At 33.7% G+C, this 21,762-nt stretch overlaps 1 long non-coding RNA gene across 1 annotated transcript; it reads left to right on the forward strand.

The window, feature by feature from the left end:
* Positions 1 to 15,404: 15,404 nt before the first annotated feature.
* LOC131633072 (uncharacterized) lies at positions 15,405 to 20,668 on the forward strand. Its single transcript, XR_009293220.1, has 3 exons — positions 15,405 to 15,814; positions 16,000 to 16,127; positions 18,316 to 20,668. It is a non-coding gene; the product is annotated as an uncharacterized LOC131633072 (long non-coding RNA).
* The last annotated feature ends 1,094 nt before the right edge of the window (positions 20,669 to 21,762 follow it).

Genomic DNA, 21,762 nt, shown 5'->3' on the forward strand with positions numbered 1-21,762 from the left:
TATTTCTAACGAAAGAAAATATCACGAACCTATCACGAATGGTTTCTAACCATTAGATTTTGACTTAAATAAAGTACATGGATGGCTAATAATAAATAGGTGGAGAGAGAGGATTAGCAATACACTTATCGTGATGATTTTGTGATATAATTGTTCGCGACAAATAGCATTTCCCATCTTAAAATTAAGTAAACATGCCATAAATTTTAAACATCATTTCGATATAATAAATAATTTCAAATTTCTCTTCAAACATCATTTCAATTCATTTCAAAATTTGGTATTTTAGAATGGTTTGATCTTTTTTATATAATATATATTATTTTAAAGGCGATAATTAAAAGACATCAATCTTTATTTATTTCTGGTCGATAATATGAATTTTCTTTAGGGTGTATGAGAATTGATAAAATCAATATTCCAAGTGATGGCAACATGTGTTGGATTGTGAAGGTGTGTGTCTGTGATGTAATTAAACTGTACTAGTAAACCTATGAGCCCTTTTATTTTCAGCCAAAAGATGAAAGTATAACAATTTAATTACAAGAAGCTGATGAACAAAGAAAAGACCCAAAATTACTTATATGATAACCATTAGCTAGAGATACCATGGTTACATAGATGAAGCTTTAACAAAACAATAAAATCAGTACTATAGATAGTATTATAGAGAAAGTAACTTATAGAGGGTGGATGTTTAAACACCTTAGGAGCCATATAGCTAATCTTTTGATGTAGAGCAGATTGCTCCTTGTCGACTTAGTGGGCTGGAACCGTGAGTTCGCCTTGTTATCCTTGCTTTTTTGAATTAATATATTCCATTTGATTAAAAAAAAAAAAAGGTAAGAATTGAATTCATTCAAGGACACTCCTTGCCAATAATGAATTTGAAAGTCATCAAATCCCAAATGTTACAATTTTTTCCCTTCAAAGTATATTCAACAAGATAGTATTCTCGAACAAGCAAATAGCTTTCAATCTGGTAATTCACCAAATATGAAAATGTTTTCAGCAGCTTTTATTTTTATTATATATTTTTAGTTAGTGAAATTATATCCTACAACTCCTTCCTACATTACATATTTTGAGTGTTAACCAAAATATTGGTTGGTTCCATATTAACAAAAATTTAATAAAATTATTATCTAGCAATATGAGTTCCGTCTAACAAATTTTAGTGAAGTTATTCTATGTAAGACACAAAACCATTCACTTTCCTCACTTAGTTGTCAAAACTGAGTGTAGTTTTTATTCTTCAGGTAGTCCAAACATTTCATTTTTAAATTCCATATTTTACATTGTTCATTATTCACATATTAAAGTTTTATTATTATTATTATTATTATTATTATTATTATTATTATTATTATTATTATTATTATTATTATTATTATTATTATTATTATTATTATTATTATTATTATTATTATTATTATTATTATTATTATATCTCACTTCATGCATAATAAATAATAAATTAAAAAGAAAAACAAGGCACCAAGAATTAATAAGGTTTATTAAAATACTTCTTTAATATTACATAAGATAACACATTATTTAATTACATTATTATGGAAAATGATAATATTATTTTCAGAAGAGTCCGTGGTCGCTAGGATGGAAGTAGTGACGGTAGGGAATGCAGCGGCGGATATGGCAGTAGGGAGGCAGGGAGGCAGCGGCAGCACCACCCCCACCCCGCAAGGTGAGTTGCGGCAGGGACAGTTCTTATTACATCTTGAAAATCATAATACTCCTAATTGTTATCATTTTCAACCGGGACTGTGGTGGTGGAAACGATGGCCAGGAAAGGCGGAGGTGGTGTGGCAGAAGGTTAGGAGTGGCAGCACCACACAAGGTGGGTTGCGGCAGGGACAATTCTTCCCACAGTTTGTAAGAAGCACGTCTTCAGCAGTGGTGGTGGTTGAAGTAACAAGAAAAAGAACAAGGAAAAAAGTAAAAGCTTTCATGAGAGGATGAAAAATTGAAGGTAATGGATGATGGTAATTATAGAGAAGGGAATTGATGTTTGGATGTAGGGAAGTTTACCACAAGGTGGATGAACACAGTTAGGTTGCATTGAGGAACAACCATGTGGACAAAACCACAAGAACCACATAAGACTTTTTATAATAATTGTAGAAAGAGGTTTTGAAGATGGAATGTGAAGCATTGAAAGGAAGGGGATATTTATAGATGGAATGTGAAGTTTGGCAAAGAAATTAGGTAAACATATAAGGCATGGACAAATTTCAACCAATTGATTCAACCCGGATAATTCTTTGTAATTTTTGTAAAGATAATTCGGATTTGATCGGATGTCGAATTAATTCAGTTGCATAATTTGGATAATATAGAGTTGATTCGGTCGGACTCGAATGATTATTTTGATTATGTTAAAAATCAAACCTGACCAAACTCAACTAATAATTTTATCAATAATAAAAATATAATTTATTGTGTACTTTTTCGATAATTTTTTTATAAAATTAAATAATAAATGTTATTGAGTTTTATAAGAAATAATTTTTATAGATTTAATTTAATAAATATTAACTCGTTTAAATCCATCCGATTCATCTGATAAATCGATTTAATTGAATTCGTCAAAAATCAAAATTTTATCGGTTGAAATTAGACTTTTAAAATAAAATTACGATTTGCATCGGATTTAAGTTTTGAGCTCGATGTCGATCCATATCGACCGATTTTTCAGCCCTAACCTCATATGGGAAATGGATTCCAAATTTGATTCCAATTCACTGTAATGTAAGCAATAATTTCTCGGATTCCGATTCACTTCAATTTAAGCTATAATTTCAAAATTCACAGGATGTTTATCAAAAGAAGGAAGACAAAATTATTGGGCCCCATAGGTACAACTTACCTTTTAAGTGAAAGATCAAAATTCATGCTGCTTGTTGCGCAGGATAAGGCAAGGTGCGCGCAGGATAAGGGCCTTAGATAATCTTCACTCTGGTACTGTATTATTTTGGACAGAAATATTTTCTACTTTCCTTTTGGAGACTCTATTTTAATTATTAATTTAGTTTGTAACTTAATAGGTAACTATCACTCTCTTACTTGTCTTTTATATTGGAGTCTCTCTAATTATAGACACATAATGATTAAATAAATATTTAGTTTTGATTAAATTTTACATTTGGGATTCATGGCATTCATTAACATATTTTTTAATTTATTTATTTATGACAAAATATAACCCATCTATCAATTTGTATGTCTGCTGTCTAGTTGAGTCGATAGCTATCGATACTGTTAAGATAGATATGTTTCCGATTTTAATTCGATTATATGTAAATAATTTCGAATGATAATAAAAAAAAAAATTACAACAACTTATTTAACAATTAAATAAGACATGTATAAGTTGGTTCATAAGTGAATTATTTTTCTTGTATAGCAAAAGTTTACTACTAATAAAAATGTTATAATTAGCATAATTTGGTCATGTTAACGTGGCTTTATAATCTTTACGAATTATTTGTATATTCCTTGTTGTTTTTGAATTAGAAAATATTGGCACAAAGAAAATTATCGGGACGAGTCGCGTACTAGATCGCTTTCTTTAAGACGTTTCACCGTACTGCCAGTAATAATGCAAAGCAGTTCGTAATACGATGACGTCTTCAGGATAAAACAGCCCGTTCAGACAATTCGACAATCACTTGCACTATGATGTGTCGTTCGAATTACACATTCAGATGGTTTAAAAAACCAGTCGTAGTATCTGGAATAAATTCCAGTCGAAAATCAGAAAAGAAAATATAGATGAAGCAGAATAAAGGGAGGAGGGTTGTGAATTCTGGAGTGGTGAACAAATGAACGAAAGGAATGTATTTATAGTCAAAAAAGGATCCAACCGAGTGGACCAAATCGTGGGCGAAAATATAGTGGAAGAGTTGAACCGGCCCAGTCAAGGTAGACGTTAATTACTTGGTCAGCAAGCTTGGAGGACAAGTAAACCTGGTCAAAATCTAGGTTAAGACTTGGTCTTAGGAAACGTCACCAATTCGTATTAATTAATATTAAATATTAATTAATTTCATGTTTAATAGTATTTAATTTTTACCGAATTAATTAATTATTCAATGATAATTAATTTCCATTAATTCGGGTTCTAAAAAATTAATTCATGTAGACCAAACCGAACTGGCCGGACGGACGACGGTGCGTGCGTGTGTGTCTTCTTGGCACATTGGTGTGTCCTCACTCCTTTATAAAATTGTAGGTGCCCTTGGGTCCAACAACAATTATTCAAGTTGGAATATATATATATATATATATATATATATATTACTAATATTTGTGTTCCCTCCAATGTGGGACTTAAAATGAATCTTTTCAAATTCATCTTCATATTAGCTCTTACTTGTGTTCATTTATTGCTCATTTAATGTCAAAAAATCTTTCCAACTCTTCCTCCAAATTATCATCATTCCAAGTATTCCAACATTCCTTATCTTCAAGCCTTAGATTAACATTTTTTTAAATCACTCTTACATGTTCAATATAGAATGACACTTTTTATTTTATAAATTGATTTTCTAAAAATGAATTAATCCAAAATCTAATTCTATTATGGTTTTATGAGCCAATTGATTCAGATCATTCATTGTTTATATGCACATCAAACTTAATAGTTTTAGGCGCAAGAGGGTGTATTAAAAAAAAATCTAATCTAATATATCAATAATTTAGGGTTTTTTCTTCACCCACCTCCTAACTTTCTTGCCCACCCCTGGTGAATTTACCACAATACCCCTTGTTTCGGAAGTTCATTTCCGAAACGGTACTTTTTTTTGGAAAAAAGGTGTTTTCGGAAATGAACTTCCGAAAACGTGTTTTTTTTAATATAAAATATTGATTTCGGAGATGCATCTCCGAAATAAAGTCACTTTTCAGAAAATGTGGTGTTTCGGAAGTTCATCTCCGAGCGCACCCCCCTTGGAGGAATTCGGAAATGCACTTCCGAAAATAGGTCTGGACAGAAGAAAATGAACAATTCGCTTTATTTAATCGGGTGAAAATTACAACGATAATATTACATAAAATTAAAGTTACATATTGTTAAACACGGGTAGGTGGGGATGAGAGAGTGGTGGGGAGAAAAAAAGGCTTCCAAATTTCAAAAGGTTTATTTATTATTTTAATAAAAATACGTACAACTGAAAGTAACAAATGACGGAGGAGGTGTAACCGGAGCCGAAACATATGACGGAGGAGGTGGATGTCCGGAGGAAGAAGACCCGGAGGTACGTCCACCGCGAGACAAAGGAGCCAATCAATGTAAGCTATAATTTATCATTATCATCAGGGGACGTCATTACAAAAAATTGGAAAAACAATCTTATTATTTTTACTCTTGATTTTTTAGAAATGACGTCCCCAGATGATAATCATAAACTATAGCTTACATTGATTGGCTACTTTGTCTCGTGGTGGACGTATCTCCAGTTCTACTTCCTCCAGACATCCACCTCATCCGTCATATGTTCCGACCCCGGTTACCACTTCCAAAAACTAACATGATAAATCCAATACAAATACACTGTGCGATACAATCCGAAATCAGAACAAAACAAAACAAAAACATGTTATTCTGCCCGACGAGCGTTACAAAATACACATCAAACAAAAAAAAACACGTTATTCTTCCCGACGAGCGAACTCCTCCGAATGAAGATAATTATACCAATCCTCATCCCACTCAGTCTCAGAACCATCAGCGTTGATCACGACTCTCACGCCTGAAGACTGAGCTTGAGCATCCGGGCCCCGGGCCCCCTGGGAACGAGAAGTAGAGCCGGTCGAAACCTTCTTCTTCTCCTTCACCTCCTTCACCTCCTTCACCTCTTTCTTTGAAGAATCCTTTCTTCCCTTAGCGCCCTCTCTAGAAGACATGTTCTTGTAAACAATTGAAATCGATTAATATGCGAGAAAAAATAAAAAACAAAAAAATTTGAACTTCTGATATATTTCGGAAGTTCATTTCCGAAAACTGGGATGTAGGTGTTTTCGGAAATGAACTTCTGAAACACCCCTGCGATGCAATTTCCTGCAACTTCCATGGCAGACCCCTAAATCAACCTTCAAACCAAATCAAAATGCTTCTAAACAACCTAAATTCTACTAACAACCTAGCCATATATCATTTATGCAATTAAAACCCTAAATAACATGCATTTGAATAATAGATCTAAAAATTTCAAAACTTACAAAGTGTTAGGATTGAGGGCTTTTGAATGTTGTTTAGCAGTGTGATTGGAGCCTTGATGCAGCTTTGGAATTCTGTTTGCACAAATTTTCGCCTCTGCCACTTTTTGTTTTGATTTAGGGTAAATGATTGGGGGAGGGGGAGTGTTTTGATAAATCTGCAGAAATCGCAGTATTTCGGAAGTGAACTTCCGAAATAATTGTTTCGGAAATGAACTTCCGAAGTAAGTCAATTTTTTTAAAAAACACGCTTTCGGAAATGAACTTCCGAAGCAGGGGTAGTTTTGGTTTTTCGCAGGAGGTGACCACCCATAGGGAGGTGGGTAAAGAAATTTTCTAATTTAGACCATTTATCATTTACTCAATAATGTTGAGTATGTGAGAGTGTATTGAGAAAAATTCAAATCATACATAGATAAAGGCATTCCTCCTACACTAGTCTAGGATCTTTTATATTAATCTCTACTTTATTTATTCAAAGTCCAACATTTTACCATGGATCTTGATCTCACATGTCGTAAGATTTTTACATCTCATCATGATTTTTAACCATTTATACTTACACTTGTATATCATAAAACCACAAAATATCATTCAATAAAGCATATGGTAAAAACGTAGTACCAAAAATAAAATTTCATGTTGTCATAGTCATAAGTTTCTAAATCAAGTGTTGGATTGATGATATCCTCAACAGTCAAAATGTACTCAACTGCAACGCACCAAACATGTTAATTATACAATTATCCGTATCGTATGTACATGAAATTCTATAACGTAGCATTAATCCATATAGAGAAGAAAATATAACTGCAAAATAACTCATAATACATTTTATGGAGCCAGTTATAACCCAAAAAAAAAAAAAACATTATTAATGATTAAAATTAATACGATTATCAAATTGAGTAAAATAAAAATCTTTCTTACGAAAAATAATTGATAGTTTATATTATAGAATGTAATGTTTATTTTGTACGGCTATATTTCATATAGCCTTGCTCATAATTATTCCATTTTAATTTATACATTTACGATATGTCAAAAATCAATCTAATGGTTAAAGTTATTAAAGTTGAATAAAAGAAAATAAAAATGTGAGATTTTGGATCGAACTCTAGTATCTAAACAGAGATAGCTTTTTTATTCGACAGAGTTTAAGTATGTTGTCAAAGTTTGTTCACATATGCTGATGTCGAAGTCCTGTATGTTGTAGTCGAACTGTATTCTAACATGTAGTAGTCGATAATGCTAGGTTTGTTACATATCAAATTTGACTTATTTGTTTAGCACAATTGTTTAAGTTAGCTTGTAGTCTAAGTTAGCTTAGTAGTCTATAAATAGACTCGTTCTCTCATATTGTTGAGAGAGGTTGTTTGTTGTTATCCACTTGTAATATGTAAACCCTAATATTTCTTCTTTTCCCTTCTCTCTCTCTCTCTCTCTCTCTCTCTCTCTCTCTCTCTCTCTCTCTCTCTCTCTCTCTCTCTCTCTCTCTCTCTCTCGGAACCTAACAGAGTTTCTTGTGTTTGTTCAAAGAACTCAATCTTATAGTTTTGATTTGTTCTTGAAGACACTCTGACACAACAAACTGGTGCGTTGAGCGTGGAGAAGAAGATGGAGTATGAGATTGAGAAATTCACCAGTGTGAATGATTTCGGTTTGTGGCGCTTGAAGACGCAAGTCCTTCTTGTTCAACAGGGTCGGTTAGAGGCGTTGAAGGGAGACACGACCATATATGTTGCGCTAACGGAGAAGGAGAAATGACTATGGTAAAGAAAACCCACATTGCCATCTTATTGGGACTTGGTGATAAGGTTCTCCGACAAGTGTCGAAGGAGAAGACGACGATAGGTGTGCGGTCAAAACTCAAAAATTTGTACATGACCAAATTGTTGGTCAATCGCCTCTACTTGAAGCAAGCTTTGTATTCACTCAAGATGAGTGAAGAAAAAATCTTGGCTGAGAAGTTGGATATATTCAATAAGATGATTCTTGATCTTGGAAATATTGATGTCAAGATCAATGATGAAGATCAAACATTATTGTTGTTGTGTGCTATACCATGTTCTCATGTTCACTTCAAATAAACTCTCTTGTATGGAAGAGATTCCCTGACCTTAGAAAAAGTTCAATCAGCCTTGTACTCTAAGGATTTGAATGAACGAAAGAAGCATAAACCATCGTCTTTTTGTGAAGGTTTATCCGTTAATGGCAACGAATTCCCACGTATGATTGTTGCTAAGTGCAGCAATTTCAGTCTGCATAGCTTCAACCCATCGAAATCTTTAGAGGCACTCATATAGTTACTAGGTTCAACCTCAGATGAAAGAGCAAGGACATAGGCTTGATGACTAGGTGAGATGTTTGAAGAAGACAAGCATTCTTCAATAGGATATTGACAAGCAACATTGTTGGATTCACACACATAGTCATTCAAATGGGCAGGAGCACGTGTCATCCTGCTTGGCCTTCTATTTTGCTCAGGAGTAAGAGAAGATAGAGGAGCAATATCATTGGTGGAATCTTCAGTAATGGTGATGGGCGCAGACTCAGTGTTTGGTGCAGGCTCAATACTTTCAGTGATTTGCGCAGACTCATCACTAGAGGATATAGGTTCAGAGATTGAATCAGCATCTGAATCATGTAGAATCTCAGCATTGAGATCTTGGCAAACATTAGAGTCTTGTGCAACTGAGGGAACGGACTCATTCCCGTGCTTACCTGTGCCAACATAGATATCTGTGGGACTATGTGCATCAGAAGATGCAAAGAAAGGAAAGATCATATCAAAGAACTTCACATTTCTGGACACAAATATGTCATGAGTTGCAATGTCTAAAAGAACAAAGCCTTTCATACCTGACTTGTGTCCCAAGAAAGCACATTTTCGTGCTTTTGCATCAAACTTGTGCCTATTAGTTGGGAGAGTAGATGCATAACTCAAGCATCCAAAAACTCTAAGAGAGCTCAAGTCAGGTACTGAGCCATACATGACCTCAAAAGAGGATTTGTTACTCAGGATTTTTGTAGGAATTCTGTTTATAAGGTAGACTGCATGAATGACAGCATACGACCAAAATTTCTTTGGCAATTTTGACTGGAACATAAGGGCACGACTTATGTTGAGAATGTGTTGATGCCTCCTTTCAATCCGGCCATTTTGCTGAGGTGTATACACAAAACTTTTCTGATGAATAATGCCCTTTGAAGCATAGAATTTTGCCATCAGAAATTCAGTTCCATTATCACTTCTGTCGCACCCCAATTTTTGACCTAGTCTTTTTTATAGTCATGTCGAATTCGCATTTCATGTGCATCCAATCATCGCACTTTGCATATTTTGAAAAAATAGACTTTATTAAAGTCAACAAAAATAGATTGCATTTCACATCTTTATATATATTTTTATTCGAGTTACCATTGTTTCGGAGTTTTGTTTAGACTCTCCATAGTTTTTTTTCTTTATTATCATTATCACTTTGAAAAAAAGAGATGTCAAATATTTTATCTTTTTAGGTTTAATTAGTTTTAGATCATTTAGATTATTTATTGTTATTAGTACTTTTTCTTTTCATTTTAGTTTGATATTAAAATAAATAAAAGCAAGTTTAAGTCCTTTTTTCTTATGTATAATCTAAGCCCAAGTTAGGCCCATTTTTACATTTTTTATTTAAAAAAAATAAAGAAAAAAATAGTCCAAAGCATGCTTCTGGTACAGCCTGCATTCTTGCATATCGGTCCAAAAAATCTGCTCCTCACTGTTGTCCCAAAACCTGCACCATAGCTGCTCTAATGCAGCCAAACCTTGCACCAAATTAGTATAGCACAGAGCCTGCACAAGAAAGCAATAGAACAGAGCAACAAGTATGTTCAAATCCTATCCAATTTCCCCCCAATTCTCAACCACAACCCTAATCATCTCCCTATTTAAACCTCTCATCTTTCATTCATTGGGGGGAGGCTACACGAAAAAACCACAAGGAGTAGTGAACTCAACCCTCACTAACAAACCTCCAAACTTCACCTCTGTTCTTCAAACCATCTTCAACCAAACCTCCAAACTTCACCTCAAAATCACCTTCAACCTGCAACTGATTCACAGAACCAATACACCCACACCTTTCATAACACACCTACAAACCTCACCTCACCTCACTCGGAAAACCAACCTCAAATCGTAACCTCCCAAATTTAAACTCAGTGACAAACATAGACTCATTAACCCCAAAACCGAACACTCTCAACAACCCTTCATACGACCTCACTCATTTGTCCTCACACGCATAACGACAACACCAAACCGACGCGGCTCATCATCATCGATTCAAACAAATAACAGACACCAACAACTTCAGAATTGCAACACACGACAACTACCCATCATCTTCAATCAACGAGCTCCATGTCGGTTTGAATCCTTTAAATTTGTTATGCTTGTGCTAATGTTCCATGCCATGTATTTGTTGTAATTTCTTTCTGTGGAGATCCAAAACTATGTTGAATCTTTGGCTTTGTATTTGTTGTGTTGATTTTTACATCGTGAATGCTTGAAACCGGTTGAGTAGAGATTGAGAGAGCGAAATCGAAATTGATGAGAGAGTATTGCGAGAGAGGCAGAGAGATTACGTTTTTTGGTTGTTGTTGTTCTGCTTAGATGTGGATCGTGAGAGGTAGAGAGGAACTGAGAGAGAAGAGAACGTGAGTTGAGAGGGTGAGGTTGCCGTTTCCACTTAGCTAACCTTTAGGTTTTCATCAGTTTGACTGTTAAAACGTTTGGGCCAGCATTCCAACTCGAGCCCAACAGTTTCTTTATTTAACACCTCCCTTTCTATTACATTTTAAGCCCAATGTTTTTATGTCCTTAATTTATTTTAGTTTTTTTATTGATTGCTTTATTTTAGTTCATATATAACAAAAAAAAATGTTTATCTAGCCTTTTATTCTCTCATTTAATATTAAAAATACCAAAAAATATTATATTAATTTCAATCCAAAATAAATAAACTTTGGTCAAATGCCAAGTTGTTTTCAATAACTTCTCGATCCAACATCGAGTTTCTTTGTTACAAAAATAACTTTCTTTAAACCATACCGAAAGGTCGTGTGACAAGGGGTGTACACCTCTTGAATACCTCGATTCTTTTGGATTAAAACATTTTTCTTAAATCGCCATTAATAAAACCAATAGATTAAGTGACAAGGGGTGCACACCTCTTGAATACCTTGATCTTTTGAACCAAAACACATTTATCAAACCGAAAGATCCTGTGACAAGAAGTGCACACCTCTTGAATACCTTGATCTTTTGAATGAAAATATATTAATAAAACCAAGAGATTAAGTGACAAGGGGTGAACACCTCTTGAATACCTTGATCTTTTGAATCAAAACACACTAATCAAATCAAAGTGATCCTGTGACAAGAAGTGCACACCTCTTGAATACCTTGATCCTTTGAATCAAAACACATTAATCAAACCGAAAGATCCTGTGACAAGAAGTGCACACCTCTTGAATACCTTGATCTTTTGAATACATTAATTTACAAGGACAACAAGTGAAAATGGGGCTCGCTCCTGTTCAATACCTTGGGTAAAGACGCGCTAGGTGAACACCTATGCTCAATCCTTTGCTAAACGTCCCTTTAAGACACATCTTCAATTTCATTCAACCATTTTTGCCTTATGGCTTTTAAAACTCTTTTCATAAACGAGACACTTTGTCAAGTTCATATGCGAACATACTTCCACATGTGAAGATCGAATATCTTCCACTCGAATGCGATGATGGCCAAAATCATGTCTTATCTTGATTTAGTCATCCATTCTTGTAGTGATCTCATATCCATGTGCGCGTAGTATTTCCATTTGAAAGCGATCGAGTACCTCTCGCTAAATTCAATCAACAAACTTTTCGTGGTTCTTAGCCCGAACTACGATTGCTCTGACTTTCCCATTGCACTAGGGAATACGTAGGCACAAGATACAAACGTCTTGGCGAGCATAATAATAAAAAATCTTTTCTTTTTCTTTACAATAATAAAAAACCCTAAAAAACTTTTCTTTTATCTTTCTTCGATTAATAAGCTAAAGAACACAAACAAAAACACTAACACTCAAACACGAAACTAACTAAATGGGTCCCATCGAGTACGATGGAGGTGAGGGGTGCTAACACCTTCCCCTTGCTTAACCGACTCCCGAACCCTAATTTGGTTACGAACGACCATCTTATCCATCTTCTTTTCTTTCGTGGGTTTTATCGATATTTTCCCTTTCCTTCTTGGAATAAATAAAGTTCGGTGGCGACTCTGTTGTATTTCGAGCGCGCGATAACGCTCGAGTCACATTTTTACCGCTACAACTTCGAACAACTTTAATCCGTTTATTAAACTGAGTTTCACCCATGTTGACAGACTCTATTAACTTGTCACCAGCTTCCACCTTAGATTTCATCATCACAACCCACACATGTCTACTGTGATCATCTAAGATAGTTAGGAAGTATCTAAAACCGTGCACAAATATTGTATTAAATGGTCCCCATATGTCAACATGTATTATATCAAAAGAATTACATGCATTGCTGCTACTAACAGGAAAAGATAAACGCTTTTGTCTAGCTTGTTGACACACATCTAAAGCCTTATGAATACTATTAGGTATATAGCTATATACATTGCTCATGCATTGCATCCTGTCATGTGGCAAATGTCCTAGCCGCAGATGCCACATGATAGCCGGTGAAGTTTCTTCTTTCCTCCTGGTGAAGATGCTCGAAACAAATCCTGTATCCTGAGCTTTATTTCATGTGTATGGTTGTGTCTCCAAGTAGTATAACCCATTCAGCTCACTAGCTGAACCAATCCTCTTCAAATCTTTCCTTTCCTGTATGATACATTTGTTAGACTCAAAAACCAAACTGCAATCTTGCTCATTGCAGAGTTTTGAGACAGAGATCAAATTCACCTCAAACTGTGGTAGATATAATACATCTTGAATAATAAGCTCTTTGGAAATCCTAACTTGTCCACATATAAAGGTGGATATGAAATTTCCATTTGGAAGATTTGCAATAATAGGATTGATCTTATCATGTTTTAAGAACCAGTCAAGTTTATTACATATGTGATGTGTGGCACCCGTATCCAAAATCCATCTAACAACATTATCAACACTGAAACTAGCAATGTAAGATTTACCTCTCTTTGCCATGTTGACAGAAGCTGTATTCTTGTCAAGCAGCATCATCAAACTATTGTATTGCTCCTTTGTCAAAGTCATATTCCAACTGTCATTGGATTTGATGGTTGCTTCATCTCCATTTGCTTCTACTTGGTTGATGTGTGCTGCAGCCCCTCGACTAGGATTAGGAGGGTAGCCATGCTTCTTGTAGCATGTATCAATAACATGGCCATTCTTGCCACAATGCGTGCATACCTTGAAGTTACCTTTGCTTCTCCCTGCACCACTATTACTATTGCTCTTAGCAGTTGCACCATTACCTCTTCCCTTGCCAAACTGCTTCGTGTTATCTACAATATTCACCATGCTACTACCATCATCTACAGTGCTTCCTCTGGACAAGATTCCTCCAGTACCACAGATCTTTCTTTCTTGCTGCAGGACCATGGAAAACACTTTGTTTACTTGAGGCAAAGGTTCCATCAGCAGTACTTGAGACACAACTCCATGATACTCTTCATTCAATCATATCAAGAATTGCATTATATGATCTTCTGCCCTAAAGCTTCTGCTGTTTCTCATTGCAAGGCAAGCACAAGGCACAGGACACGTGCAACTAGGCATTGGCCTATAATGATCTAGCTCTTCCCACAAACTTCTCAATTCTGTGAAATAATCCGAAATCTTCTTGCTTCCTTGCTTCAAGTCTGAGATTTCTTGATACAATTGTGCAACACGTATTTTGTCTCCTCTCATGAATCGATCTCGAAGATCATTCCATACATCTATGACATTCTCAATAAACACCACACTCTGTGCTATTGAAGGCGTTATCGAATTGATAATCCTAGTGTGCACCAGATTGTTACACCTCTGCCATGCAACATAATTCAGATCATCACTATCTGGAACTTCTATCGTTCCATCTAAAAACTGAAACTTATTTTTCATGGCCAAGGCTCTCCTCATTTTAATAGACCACACATGGTAATTATCTCTGGATAAAGCTGGTGTAACGCATACCGTAGAGGAGTTCTCTGATGGATGAACATAGTATGGATCAAGTTGATCCTGAAGCTGATTGTTATGGTTCTTCTTTGCAGCCATTTGAGTGATACAAAGAAAAGGTGAATCAATGAATTAAAGAATCAAGAAATTTGCGAACGCAGAGGCTCACGGAACAAGACTGGGTTAACGATGAAGAGAAAGAAATATGAAGCACAAGCTTCAAGCTAAATCGCAGCGGAAACAGAACTGGATCAACCCGCTCTGATACCATCATAGCAGATGGGTGACTCCATTGATGGAGAGCAAAGAAAGAAAAGTATGTTCAGTGAGAAAGAAGAAGAAGAAAATGTATCATTCATTGATTACTTTGCATACAAGATACAGTGTGCTATATATAGCATCCAAATCTAACTGTTATGAATACAGTTACAATAACTGTCATAACTAACTATCTAACTAACATGTAGGGATATTATTCTAATACAAGCTAGCCTATGATATACTCAGTGGTCATGCAATACTTGCAAACCTACTTCACTGTCATCTGCTAATATATTTATTTATTTATTTTATTTATTCATTTCATATGTAACTATTATGTGTCTGTAAATAGAGGGAGTAAGAGATAAAAGGCGTGTAGGAGAGTGATAATTACATTTTAATCACAAAGTAGTTTAATAATTAATATAGGTAATCCAAAAAAGAATATAGTGACAAATAAAAGATTATATATGGAGACTCACTAAAGCCCTTATCCAGTGCACACCATGCCTTATCCCGCGCAACTATTTCCTATGGAGACTCACTCACAAGCAGCATGGATCTTGATATTTCACATAAAAGGTAAGTTGTACCTATGAGGGACCAATAATTTTGTTTTTCTTCTTTTGATAAATTTCTATTGAATTTAAAATTATTGCTTAGATTCAAGTGAATTGAGATGATATTTGAAATCCTGGTAAAATATTTGGAATCATGCTGTTTCAACTCCCTTCTATAAATTTTGTCAAAAAAAAAAAACTCCCTTCTATAAATAGCTTCATCCCATTCCATCAACATTCATCCTTAACTTCAATCTTGATGAAAAGTTTCTATGAAATTTCATTGTTTTCCTATGTTTTATTCCACAGCAGTGGTTGCACTGCGTCCAACACCTTGTTGTAACGACACCGCTGCCGTCACCCCTGCTGCCACTGTCACCGGCGGCTGTGGTGGTGTTACCACAAGGTGGATGGACGCATGGACAGTTCATGGTGCAATTAGGAATAACTACCTTAAGGAGAATAATGAAAATAATAAAACTTTTATCATCAAAGCTAGGGATGCAACTCTGTCATTCTTATATTCCGTAAATGCGCATTGGATCGGGTTCAATTTTTGAGGTATAATTAGGTTTTCACCTTTTCAATCATGATGGATCTTATCTTATGGAATGTCTTGAATAATTCATGATTTGATTTGATTTGATTTTCTCTATATGTAAAATCAACACCTTGTGTAGAATCATGATTATATCTTCCAGTTTCAATATATATTTTATAATAACTTCATATTGTTTCTCTCATAGGAAGAATCAATCTAATGGAGGGTCAAGATTATATTCTCACCTGATATCCCAATGGAGGCCCTTGTCTGGGTGCACTCTTTGATGTTCCAACCACAAGTAATTTTGGGTTTCATCTAGTATCAATCAAGGTATGCTTGATCTCTAATTATTATAAATCAATCCTAGTATTAAGGTTAATGTTGAGATGCTTTATTCAACATTTTGTGATGAACTTAATAATGAAGATATGGATAATGAGAGTGAGAGAGAAAATCAATTCAACATTTTCACTTTTTGAAGTGGACTCTCTCCTCTCTATACCTCCTTAGAAATCCAGCTTTAAGGCTTACTTTGGGATTGGATTGCTATTCACAATTTATGTGTTAAAATGGATTTTCTGCTTTGATTTTCTAGTTCCTCCACCCAATTTTTTTTGTTAATTCTTGTTTTGTTTTGGTTGTCCTGTTTCTGTTTAGTGTATCCAACTTTATAACCCAAAAATGTAAATATATATTATGTAGTTTTAATTGGAAATAGTTTCACATAGTGATTTTAAAGAAATTAGCATCAAGTTCTTTGTGAACTCTGGGCATTGATAATTTCACTTTTAGACGCATGGAAGTCAGAAGTATGGTAGAGAACTAGTGGATTTATAGAATTGAAATGTTAAACAGTTATACTCAAGGGTTAGTACCCTGATTAGAGCTGTCAATTTTAAGGGCTAGGGCCTAATACTTAAGGCCCTCAAAATATAAGGGGCCTAAATTTTCAAAAGTAAATAAGCCCCAAAATAAGTAGGGCTTTAAAATAAAGGCCTCTAAATTTTAAGTAAGGCCTCAAGGCCCTAATTTTATATCAAATATTTTTCATAACAAATTAACTTTTTTATTTTTTAATTAAAAAACTTGACTTCTTTATTTTTAATAAATAAAATGACTTTTTTTATTTTTGAAAAAAACAGATTTTTTTTATTTTGGAAAATTCGATTTTTTTTATATTTTTTAAAAAAATTTGAATTTTTTGATTTTTTATACTTTCGAAAATTGGTTTTTTCTCGGAAAAATAATTTTTTTTTAATATTTTCGGTAAAAAAACAATTTTTCCGAAAAAATCGACTTTTTATATTTTCGACACAAAAATCAATTTTTCAAATTTTCGGAAAAATTGTTTTTTTTTTTAAAAACGACTTTTTTATATTTTTCCATTGTAAAAAAGCAACTTGTAGAAAAAGAGATTAATTCTCTTCACATACCATGAAACACAGTAACAAAATTATTCTACGTGACTCTTCCCTCACATCAAAATGCATGTTGTTTCAACACAGGATGATAAAAGTGGCACAAAGCTAGCTAGCTAGCGTACAATGGAAAAAGATATTAAAATCAATTTTTATATTTTCGAAAAAATTGTTTTTTCGGAAAAGTCGACTTTTTCCATTTAAAAAAAAAAACATTTTTTTACGAAAAAAAATCAACTTTTTGTATTTTTGACAAAAAAATATTTTTCTCCAAAAAAAGTTGACTTTTTTATTTTCGAAAAAGTCTTTTTTTTATATTTTCGACAAAAAATCAAATTTTTTCAGAAAAAATAACTTTTTGTGTTTTTGACAGAAAATTCTAAAATCCTACCTGTCGAAGGCTTTGACAAAAATTGCTTTTTTTCCCGGAAAAAACGACTTTGTGTTTTTCGACAAAAAAGTGATTTTTTCAAGAAAAAATCAATTTTTTCGGAAAGTCGACTTTTCGTATTTTCGATAAAAAATCAATTTTTTTGGAAAGTCGACTTTTTATATTTTCGGAAAAAAAAAAATCAATTTTTCATATTTTCGGAATAATTGATTTTTTTAAAAATTTCTAAAAAATAAACTGAGTTTTGATTTTTTAAAAAAGTATTTTTTATTTTTCAAAATAAAATTAATTTTCAAACAATTTATACTTTGGGGCCCTTACTTAGGCCCCATAAAAAAACAAAAAAATGATGGGGCTATAAAATATGGGGCCCAAAAAACTATCATTTAATAAAGGGCCTAAAAAAATGGGGCCATATAGGGGCCTAATTGTTTGGGCTTTACAATAAAGGGCTCTTTTGACACCTCTAACCCTGATGGTGGAAAATTCTCTTAATGTTGTATACACTGATGTCAGTCAATTCAGTCTATTTGCAATGACAAACTAACTGCTTTCTTAATTGAAGTCAACAAATAGCTTTTCCCTGCAAATTTTGTTTTTCTGTTGAACCATATTTGTTGTGTTGAGTAATTATGATGCTTCAATTTGTTTCCCATTTCTAATTTGTAAAATTTTGAAACTTAAGTACAGTCACCTTGTTATTTTCCAGAATCATAGAGAGTCAATGGTGGAACTACAATTAGCTATGCAAAAGCAAAGAAAGGGTGTCTCACTCAAGTAAGTTTGATTTTGCATCTTATTTGAACTTACTTACACAAGCACCAGAATAAGTGTGTAATGAAAATAACTTATGACATACCCAGGAGCATGGTTGTCAAAATCGGGATCTCGATAAAGATCATTAAGGTATAGAAAAATTGTAAATCGTAAACTTTAACACAGATAGTAAGATCTCAACAAATAGACAAAATTATAGAAATAACTAGAAAAATTACTTTAACATAAAATTCTCATTAATTTAATCATCAATAGCAAATATTTTATACAAAAAAACATAATAGAAGGATTTGATTTGAATTTATAGAAAAGATAGATGAAGGGAGGAAATCGATTCATTGTATGATTAATCGATACAAAATTCTCATAGTTCTCGTGCCTTTTGTTTGCGGACAATCTTTATTTTACAACTCTCAAAAGCTCATTTAAAATATTGCAAGTCCCAAAACTCTAAAATATGTGTGCACAATAGTCAGGGTTAATTATGGATCAGTTTATAGGCCGATTCCAATTGTTTAATGACATGATCGAAACAAGTCTAAAGCGGGTAAAAACAAAAAATGGATTGTTGGGATCTCAAGATCTCATGATATAAAGATCTTTCTCTAGGAGTTCACGCTCCAGCCATATCCAAGATCTTTGTGCTACTTAAATTGGCGGCCAGTTGCCAGAACGTAAGATCGTAAGATTTTGGGAGTTAGAGTGAGATCCAGACAATTATGCCCAGGTGTTCTTTACGGTTTATCTAAAAAAAAGTCATGATTATTTATGAAAATAGCTTACAATTTATACCTAAACAATTGAACCATATTTTCTTTTTGATTATCAAAACACTTATGTATTCATTAAAATTTGCCTAATTGCATGCTATATTTTATTGCCACATTTTATTTCCTTTCAACTTAAGTTAAAAGTAGTCTTCCAATGGTGTTATTAATTTTCTCACAATAACTTAAGTATGGTGCCTCCTATAAATAGCAAATTAGACCATGTGCAATGGGTGTGTTTAGTTGAACTCAACATGCAAAATCTATTTCAATGGGTGTTTAGAGTAGTGTTGTGTGTGAGGTGGAAGAGAGAGGTGTTGAGAAAACTCAACACAATTGAGGCTGACGCAGGGGGCATGTGGCAGCTTCTGATTGGCTGGCCAGATTTTTATCCATTTAATACTTTGAACTCAATTATTTCGTTGCAAATTATTTATTTATTTTTTATTTTTACCAAAATTCATGATTTTTTTTCTCTATAAATAGAGACTTGGTTCATTTGATTTGGACACAGAAAAAAAAACCAAGTATTTCACTATTTTAATCTTATTATTATCTTTCTATTAGTGTTTATTTTGAAGTTAAGTGTCTTTTTTTAGTGAAATGGATCCCAATAATCATTTTAACACTCAAAATTCTGCTAATTTTCCATTTAACCAAAATCCCAACAATTTTCAAAATCCCAACAATTATCAAAATCCCAACTAATTTTGTTTTTATTACAAAAAATTAAAAAATAAATTGTTAAGTATTTATTATTTTAATTTAATTTTAATCGATAATTGTAATTTTATGTAATTATAAAAATAAAAATAAAATTTAAATAAGAATATGAAAATAAAAAGTGGTGGAGTAGGGTGTTGAGTGAAAAACCATTGGAGAAGGTAAAAGTTGAATGAGTGTTGAGTTATTAGGTAGAGGAGAGAGAAAATGATGTGGAGTGTTGGGAGTTAAAAAAGTGGGTGTTGAGTGTTGAAACCATTGTAAATGGTCTTATATACGAGTACCACCTCTAGAGTACCTAATTTGTTTTTAGAAGCCTGCATTTAATAAGATACAAATTTATGGCATTTAGATTTCAAACTTTGTTTTGAGTCATTTATTGTGCTAGCTAGTATAGAGACAAATGAAGTACTAAAAAAGGAAAAGAATAAATAGAGATAAAGTTATTTGTTTCTATATAGGAACTTCTTCAATCAATGCTACCTACCCATCAGTTTGTACTAGTAACACCATCATAAATACAAAGTTTGGTAGGTACACCATTTTAATTGAAATCACGTCAATATATATAGAGGAGTCATATTTCATTTTGTGAACTACCATTCAAAAAGAAATTCTACATTCAGTGAATCATAATATATTTTGAGTGATTCTACTTTGATATTTACATTGCTCTCTACATTCTTTGAATCATGACATCTCAATATTGTCCAGATTTTCGTGTAATAATAATGGAGAGTAAACAGCTTGTAAGTATATTATAAAGAAATATGCTAAGAAATATGCTGCATTGTATACCATTTTATTTATGTTTTTTTTCTTCTTTTTTTTTTTCTTTAAGTTGTGAACTCATGTGTTGCAGAGACTTCCAAAGATATAAGTTCAAAAATATTGGAAAGGAACCTCAAATCCAATATTTTTGGGTTTTTTCTTCACCCACCTCCTAACCTTCTTGCCCACCCCTGGTGAATTTACAACATTACCCCTTGTTTCGGAAGTTCATTTCCGAAACGGTACTTTTTTTTGAAAAAAAGGTGTTTTCGGAAATGAACTTCCGAAAACGTGTTTTTTTTAATATAAAATATTGGTTTCGGAGATGCATCTCCGAAATAAAGTTACATTTTCAGAAAATGTGGTGTTTCGGAAGTTCATCTCCGAACGCACCCCCCTTGGAGAATTCGGAAATGAACCTCCGAAAATATGTCTGGACAGAATAAAATGAAAAACAACAACAATTCGCTTTATTTAATCGGGTGAATATTACAACGATAATATTACATAAAATTAAAGTTACATATTGTTGAACACGGGTAGGTGATGAAAGAGTGGTGGGGAGAAAAAAAGGCTTCCACATTTCAAAAGGTGTACTACTGTAAGTAACAAATGACGGAGGAGGTGTAACCGGGGCCGGAACATATGACGGAGGAGGTGGATGTCCGGAGGAAGAAGAACCGGAGGTACGTCCACCGCGAGACAAAGGAGCCAATCAATGTAAGCTATAATTTATCATTATCATCAGGGGACGTCATTACAAAAAATTGGGAAAAAAATCTTATTATTTTTAATCTTGGTTTTTTAGAAATGACGTCCCCAGATGATAATGATAAACTATAGCTTACAATGATTGGCTCCTTTGTCTCGCGGTGGACGTACCTCCGGTTCTTCTTCCTCCGGACATCCACCTCCTCCGTCATATGTTCCGGCCCCGGTTACACCTCCTCCGTCATTTGTTACTTACAGTAGTACGTATTTTTATTAACACGATAAATCCAATACAAAAACATTGTGCGATACAATCCGAAATCCGAACAAAACAAAACAAAACACGTCAAACAAAACAAAAACATGTTATTCTGCCCGACGAGCGTTACAAAATACACATCAAACAA

Source organism: Vicia villosa, unplaced genomic scaffold (assembly GCF_029867415.1).
Source record: "Vicia villosa cultivar HV-30 ecotype Madison, WI unplaced genomic scaffold, Vvil1.0 ctg.001067F_1_1, whole genome shotgun sequence".
Lineage (NCBI taxonomy): Eukaryota > Viridiplantae > Streptophyta > Magnoliopsida > Fabales > Fabaceae > Vicia > Vicia villosa.